Genomic DNA, 8916 nt, shown 5'->3' with positions numbered 1-8916 from the left:
AATTTCTCGGGATTCGATGGACAGTTTCTTCTGAGATACTATACGGAACAAGGCAGCGGACGTCCGAAAGTGACTTTGAATGGAGCCAAAATCATTCCATGCAAGTGGGACAAGCGCAGTTTAAAGATTAAATGAGTTACTTGGCCATGCCATTGAGACGAACGCCTAAAACGTTTGGAATGACATAAATGGCTTATTTTCAGCACTTTTTCAATTCCCAAGCCATACCACACCGTTCTACCCCATTTGCCTGAGGCTCACGACTACGACCCCGACAACAGACATACCAAACAACGTGCAGCTTTCTACGCTTGGTACCAGGCTCACGCCTCGGACCACTTCGACTTTCAGGAAGAAATGTTAAAGTATTGTCGTTCCGGTAACAGGCTCATTCGGACCATGGCTCATTCGGACCAGGCTTATTCGGTCCAAATTACGAGCTGATTCGGACCAGATTTTTGGCTGATTCGGACCATGTGAAATATCAATAAGCTTCGTCTGAGATTTAAATATGACACTTACATTTGTTTAAGACACGATATTTCTCATTATTTCTCAGGTACGTTGAGCAGTTCAAATATGCATTTAAGGAATCGATCATTAAATTGCATTTAAGGAATTGATCATTAAATTGTATGCAGATTGTTGGGGACAAAACTCGCTAAAAGTGTCCATGCAGCAACATTTATTCATACATATTGATCTGAGTTTACATTATTTGTGTCCACACATGCAGGTCTGGGTAGGTTTATGCCTTTGCTAGATTTATGTAGAATTTATTTATACCGTCTATTTTGCTATATACTAATAGTACTACATAAAACATATCTTAATGGAGGAAGTGAGGTGCTGTACAATTTTTGATTTAGTTCGATAAAATATCACACGTCAATATCATGCGTTTATATTATATTCTGGGGGTGCGTGGCCTGGGTCTGACGTTCCGCTTGCCAAAGGAAAGTGAAGCGTCTCTCATAGCCTCTCCTTCCCAGGTGTAGTGATCGCCGCAGGACCACTGTCTCGCTCTGCGGGGCGGGAGGTTACTTGCATATGGCCTCTCCTACACTATTGTGTCCACAGCAGCACCTTCACGCGGTGCCCCCTGTTTTAACAGAGCCTGCTGTGTGGCGCGACCGAGTACCCGGCGGTAAAACTGGGTGGGCAGACTGGGCTCATTAGCCTTGGCAGGCAACCAGTCTAAGAGAAGGGAAACTCTAACCCCAAACCCGGGCAGATGAAGCTCGTTAGCCTTGTCAGGCAGTTCATCTAGGAGAAGGAAACTCTGATTCAAAACCAACCAAGTCCCATCCATTGGATTATGGCTCCACTGCCTTATGGATATCTTCGGGAGAAGGAAAGGCTACGGGAGTAAACCCAGACAGAAAATCAGGAGTGGAGCCCCTAAGGCGGCTGGGGGTCGACTACGACCTCCTTCCGGCAGCTCCTGCATCCAAACTGGTGCCAAATGTCATGCTCAGCATTCCTTTGGACCCCACCAGCAAGGACGAGAGGGGGATCCTGACGTCTGGGCAGCCCAGGATCTCCATACTCCACGCCCAGGCTTGCGCCCTGGAGAGGACACTCCAGTCTCGCTACTGAGTGAGGAAACAACACGGAAGCTGACAGTTTACGGGTTATAAGTCCCACCCGATTGGCGTAGGGAAGGGGCGCCACGGGTCAGCTTTGACGGTGGGAGGGATCATCGTGTCCCACTGGCCAACTATCGCCCGCCTCAAGCCAGGCAGCCCCCGGTCAATAAGGTGTTGACCCGCCATCGTCTGCCTGCTCCAGTGGGTGTCTGGAGCTCAGTGTGTTGTTCAGCATGACAAGCAGACGGTAATTCCACACCAGACAAAAGAAACAAGAAACCAATAAAGAAGACTCCAGCTCTTCGATTTGCAAGCTGGAATGTGCGCACCATGTGTACAGGCATCTCCGACGACCTCAGAGAAGTGGACGACACCAGAAAGACGGCCATCATCGATAGAGAACTCACCAGACTAAATATCAGCATAGCTGCCCTCCAGGAAACCAGGCTCGCCTCTAGTGGCTCCCTCAGAGAGGAAAACTACACCTTCTTCTGGAAGGGTCGAGAACCTGAGGAGTCCCGTCAACACGGAGTGGGCTTTGCCATCAAAAACAATCTCCTGGCCTCGGTTGAACCTCCCACAGGGGGCACTGAGCGTCTCTTGTCCATCCGCCTCACCACTACTTCAGGTCCTGTCAACATCATCAGTGTCTACGCCCCAACCCTCACGTCATCAGAAGACGTGAAGGATCAGTTCTATGGGCAGCTGGACGAACAGATCAAAGGATGCCCCAAAAATGAACCACTATTCCTCCTCGGCGACTTTAATGCCAGAGTAGGTGCGGACCACGAGTCATGGCCTACCTGCCTAGGATATCATGGCACTCGAAAGACCAACGAAAACGGCCAGAGACTGCTGGAGCTATGCACCTACCATGGCCTGTGCATCACAAACACCTTCTTCAAGTGTAAGCCACAACACAAAGTGTCATGGAAACACCCCAGATCTCATCACTGGCACCAACTCGACTTGGTCATCACCAGGCGCTCTGCCCTTAACAGCGTCCTCTCCACCAGAACCTACCAGAACCTACCACAGTGCAGACTGTGACTCCGACCATGCCCTTGTGAGCAGCAAAGTGCGACTACAGCCACACGCGCTACACCGCTCAAAACCAAAAGGACGTCCTCGCATAAACACTGCACAGATGTCAGTCCCTGCCAAGGTGGAGGAGTATGTGTCTGCCCTGAACAAGGCTCTCCAGGACCTACCTGAGTATGACGCTACAGCCAAGTGGAATGCCATGAAGGGTGCCATCTACAGTACGGCTATGTCAACGTTTGGCAAGAAGGAACGACCCAGCCAGGACTGGTTCAATGCACACCTATCAAGGATGAAACCACAAATCGAGGAGAAACGAAAAGCCTTCATAGCTTACAAAAAATGCCCTAATGAACGGACGCTTGCTGCTCTCAGAAGTGCCCGAAGTAACACCCAACGCATTGCTAGACAGTGTGCGAACGAGTACTGGCAACAACTGTGTGAAGGGATCCAGCGCAGTGCCGAGTCCGGACACATCCAAGGCATGTACAGTGGCATCAAGAAGGCTCTAGGCCCCACAGTGAAAAGGGTCGCTCCCCTGAAATCCCTGACGGGAGAGAAGATCACAGACCGTGGGCAACAGATGGCCAGATGGGTGGAGCACTACTCAGAACTATACTCCCGAGAAACATCAGTCACTGATGCAGCCCTCAGCAGCATAAAGAATCTGCCCACCATGGAAGAGCTCGACAAAGTGCCAACCTTAGAGGAGCTCAGCAAAGCAATCGACTGCCTTCCAAACGACAAAGCACCAGGTAGTGACAGCATCCCGCCCGAAGCTATCAAACGTGGAAAACCAGCATTGATTAAACCACTGCACGAGCTACTTTGCCGCTGCTGGGGGAAAGGAGTAGTCCCCCAAGACATGCGTGATGCCACAATTGTGACCCTCTACAAAAACAAGGGCGACCGCAGTGACTGTAATAATTACAGGGGGATCTCGCTCTTGAGTATTGTTGGTAAAGTGTACGCCCGCATCATACTCAACAGGCTGCAGTTGCTGGCAGACCGTGTGTACCCGGAATCACAGTGCGGCTTCAGAGCAGGCAGGTCGACGACAGACATGATCTTCTCCCTACGACAACTCCAAGAGAAGAGCAGAGAGCAAGGTCAACCACTCTACATGATGTTCATCGACCTCACCAAGGCCTTTGACTTGGTCAGCAGGAAGGGCCTTTTTGAACTTCTGAGTAAGATCGGTTGCCCCCCAAAACTCCTCAGCATGATAATCTCTTTCCATGCAGATATGAAGGGAACAGTCCTGTATGATGGATCATCCTCAACTTCCTTCCCAATTAACAGTGGTGTGAAGCAGGGCTGCGTGCTGGCACCAACACTTTTTGGGATCTTCTTCTCCCTGCTCCTGTCCTACGCCTTCGACACGACCACCAGTGGCATATATCTACACACCAGGTCCGATGGGAGGCTGTTCAACCTGGCACGACTGCGCTCAAAGACCAAAGTGAGAGCTGTGCTCATCAGGGAGATGCTTTTTGCAGATGACGCAGCTCTTGTGGCCCACACCGAGGAAGCCCTCCAGAGACTGGGAGACCGTTTTGCTGTTGCCTGCACGCAGTTTGGTCTCACAATCAGCTTGGAAAAAACAAATGTCAGCGTGCAAGATACCACCATTGCCCCTTCAATCAAAATCAACGGTGTCACCCTGGAAGCAGTCAACAACTTTACCTACCTAGGGTCAACCATCAGCAACACTCTCTCGATTGATATGGAGCTGGACAGAAGGCTTGGAAAGGCAAACACCATCATGGCTCGATTAACAAAGAGGGTTTGGGAAAACAACGCGCTGACAGAGCACACCAAGGTCCGAGTCTACCAGGCCTGCGTTCTCAGCACCCTTCTATATGGAAGTGAGACGTGGAGTACCTACATGAGGCAAGAACGCAGGCTCAACTCCTTCCATATACGGTGCCTAAAACGCATCCTGAAAATCAGCTGGCAAGACCGTGTTCCACACAGTGAGATCCTGCAGCGTGCAAGTACCCCCAGCATGTACTCCCTGCTAATTAAACGCCGCCTTCGATGGCTGGGTCACGTCCGACGCATGGAGGATGGAAGGCTGCCAAAGGACATCTTATATGGACAACTGGCCACTGGCATGAGAAGAGTCGGACGCCCCTCACTCCGTTTCAAAGATGTGTGCAAGAGGGACATGAAGGCATGCAACATTTCACCCGATGGCTGGGAAGAGCTGGCTGAGGACCGAGGCACCTGGAAACTGATGGTAAACAATGGCATATCAGTCGCTGATGTGAGGAGAGGCCAGTTGGCGGCAGAGAAACGTAAGAGAAAGAAGAACGCAACAGCAACCACAGTAACGCAGACTTCCCAGTATGTCTGCACCAACTGCAGTAGGGACTGTCACTCACGTATAGGCCTGCACAGCCACAGCAGACGATGCCAACGGAGACAGACAACACCCCAAGGGCGCTATTCGCATGGTCTTTCGAGACCGAGTCGCCAATGATGATGATGATATTATATTCTTCTAATTTTGTGGACCTCGTAAGACGAATTATATTTTAATAATATTTGTTTCAAGCAACGTCTGTTAATGTTTTTCTGAATTCATAATCTATCTGTAAAGTGTCGAATTTTGAAAAAGTATTGAACCTTACACACACACACACACACACACACACACACACACACACACACACACACACACACATATATATATATATATATATATATATATATATATATATATATATATATATATATATATATATATATATATATATATATATATATATATATATATATATATGTGTGTGTGTGTGTGTGTGTGTGTGCGTGTGTGCGTGTGTGTGCCGAAACGTGCAATCAAGACCGACCTTATCAACACATCCAGGAAGTACGCGCCTTGATGGGAACATGGGTCAGCGTAGAATTCTTCAAAGCACTGGACATGGATACCAACTATTAGAAGTGTACGAAATTTATCACTTTCCCAAGGCACAAAAATTCTACAAGGGCGACGAGACTCAGAAAAGCATTTTCTTAGACTACGTGGATGCCTTTTTGAAACTGAAACAAGAAGCCAGTGGCTACCCTTCCTGGTGCCACAGTCCCGAAGACCAAAAGAAATTCAAAGAGAAATACTGGGATCATGAAGGTATCACTTCAGACCACATTGAGAAAAATGAAGGAAGGCGATTGTTTGCCAAAGTGATGTTAAATATTGTTTGTGGGGCAAAATGGCACAAAGACCGTGTTTCTCCAAGACAGTATTTCACAGAACCTTCGCGGTACTTTCAGATGATTTACGACAAAACCAAATACATGACACACGTGGACGTCGTTCGTGAGGATTTGAACTTAGTCAATTACGAAGAAGAACTGGACTTTGTACAAGCTGACGAATTTGGAAATATCATCATTGCGGCTTACATGACAGCCCATGCTCGCTTAAAATTATATGAAGCTTTATAACTGTTAGGTGATCGTGTCCTGTACTTTGACACGCACAGTTGCATCTACACCGATCGCCCCAGTCAACGTCACCCTGGCATCGAAGGAGACCATTTAGGAGCCTGGACAGACGAAAACCCCGACGAGAAGATTTTAAGTTTTGTTAGTGGCGATCCTAAAAATTACGGCTACGAATGCCGGGACCAACAAGGAGAAGTATACACGGAGTGTAAAGTGAAAGGATTCACTCTCAATTATCGCACCAGTCGAATGGTGAATTTTGGGGTGATGAAACAAGCCTTGCAGTCTGGAGAGGATGGAAACTTTAGAGTGACTACCTACGAACCGCACAAGATTGTACGTTTACCCACTCACCAAATCATCAGTCGACCCTTGGAAAAGCTATATCAAATCGTGTACCAGAAGCGAATGCGTTTTCCTATGACTTCACTTTGCCGTACGGTCACGTCGATATTGGTCAGCATATAAAAAGGGACAACGTTCAAGATTTATAGTTCATTGTAACTACCAAGACCAAGCTAGAAAGATGAATATTTTCAAACAGACATATTTCAAGTTTGGGGATTCTGAAGTGGAGTGCGATGCTGTGCCTTGCGATGAGAGCGATGCCGTACGTTGTGACCACAGTGATACAGTAAAGCATCATGGGAACTTTGCTATAACTACTACTACTACCACTACACCTACCATGGAAAGTGATGCTGTGTGTGTCAAACCTGAAGGATGCGAAAGCGATGGCGCTCGTTACAGAACACCTTATCACTTTACTGGTTTTCATTTTCAATGTCATCCTAAACGTGATACCATGCAGCTACCACCTTAAGGATGTCATGTAACCCTAAGTAAACTTTAGCGGATTTCACCTTACCATCATCGAAATGAGCCTGCGAAAGACGAATATTAGTTCCCTGTGCATGTGCCTGAATACTGCAACTTTGAAAGTCGATTCCAAACGTCCCAAAGAAAATGGCCTAAATATCTAGGAGGACCTACCCCCGAAGAATTAGCCAGAGCCGGATTTTTCTACTTGGGAGAATGAGATAAAAGTCAAGCACTTCACCAGTGGGAACAAGATTCGGCTTACCTGGAACATTCTCGATGGTCTCCGAATTGTCACTACCTACCTTTAGTGGGACCCTAGTCATTGAAGTGACATGCTATGTCGTTTAAGAAACCAGCTTGGCTTGGAGTCAAACGTTGGACACCACCGAGACCAGTATTTAAGACTGATTTAAAAAATAATATCTTTACGAACAGTACTTACCACCAAATAAAACATGAAAGTGGTCCCTTTACATGTCTACGAGAGACTCATTCTGCTCAAAGCCTTGCGTTTTCATCTGGATACTTCTCTACCTCTACGGGAAAAAAGATTCTTCAACTTTTAGTTACCGAAGATGTGTATGACGATGTGTGGGTAGCTTGTGACTTACACCCACATTGGATAGATGTACGTGACTGGAACAAATTGTGGTTTTGTGGCTTGGACACAAGAAGTGGCCCATTATACTCAAGAGTTGTGATCCTCCATTCAAACGTCCAAGGAAAAAAGTCACTTTCAAACCTTTGGTAGTGACAGTACCAGAAGAACCTGTCACTGAGGACAATCACTCCCTTCAGGACAGGACTGTCATGGACATTCCCTAAAGACCATTCCAGGAGGACACCTGTGTGACTGTACCCCATGTAGAGACTGTAAAATCATTACACACTGTCACTAGGCCATCTTGGTTACCAAAAATCTGTTGTACAGAGACTTGTTTATATTCCACTTTGATCGTTTTCATGTGTATTTTGTCGTTGTACTTAATCATTTTCTCGACGATATGTTAGGAGAAGACGAAGAAGAAATCAAACTGTGGTTTATGCGCAAAGGCATCATCGTAATGCAAGTGTCATTTACTTTACTCAAAATTTGTTTCAACAAAGTAAAGCCCATTGCACCATCAGTCACAATGTTCATTACGTGGTCTTGTTTAAGATCCCTAGAGATAAATCGCACGTACAAGTCTTAACCAAACAGTTAGGAACACCTTGGCTAACTCATGCGTACGAAGATGCCACTCAAACCCTACACGCCTATTTACTCGTAGATTTTAAACTCACTACCCCCGATTATTTGCGATTTCGTACCCATCTGTTTCACCACTGGTGTCAAGACGGAGGGCCTTTCGTTTACACGTCCCCATCGTCGACTTAACCAAAATAAAATCTATAAAAGCTCGAACACTTACACAGAGTCAACATGACGTCCCTTCAGTCATATCTTCCCGTCAATTTGTTTCTTGCATTGTACGGCATCAGTCGCGAAAAAACATTCCACAAATACGTGCTCGTGTCTTAGAAGACAGTCTCAAAGAAGTCTTACGATTGTTTACGGTGACAGCACGTCAATTACTGCAAGGCATCATTCAGATTCCTCATCAAACCAAACGCTTTTTTGACAGAAACAAAGTAGCCTTGACACAACTGGCCGATCTCCGCGTCGACACTCAAAATAAAAGCAAATTATTTTGAAACCTGGAGGGAGCGGTTCTCTTGGAGATGTAATCATTCGCTCCGTCTTAAAATGGGATCCTAATGCCCCCATAGTTCTTCCCAAGAAAAAAAAAACACTCCCAAAAATGCCAAACGAAGCCCAAGGAAGAAAGGCGGTGGTGGCAAGACCGGGTCACAGTCCAAGAAAACGAAAAGCCCACAGAAAACGAAAAGCTCTCAGAAAACAGTTTCTATCCGCAAGAGAGACACTTCGGCCACAACCTAATTTTACATTCGCAAACCACGACCTGCAGCGACGGTGACCACGTCTCCAGCAGCCTCAGGTTCTTCCACT

This window comes from Sinohyriopsis cumingii, chromosome 2, assembly GCF_028554795.1.
Source record: "Sinohyriopsis cumingii isolate HCF-2022 chromosome 2, ASM2855479v2, whole genome shotgun sequence".
Taxonomy (NCBI): Eukaryota; Metazoa; Mollusca; class Bivalvia; order Unionida; family Unionidae; genus Sinohyriopsis; species Sinohyriopsis cumingii.
Note: the sequence above shows the minus strand (reverse complement) of the source record.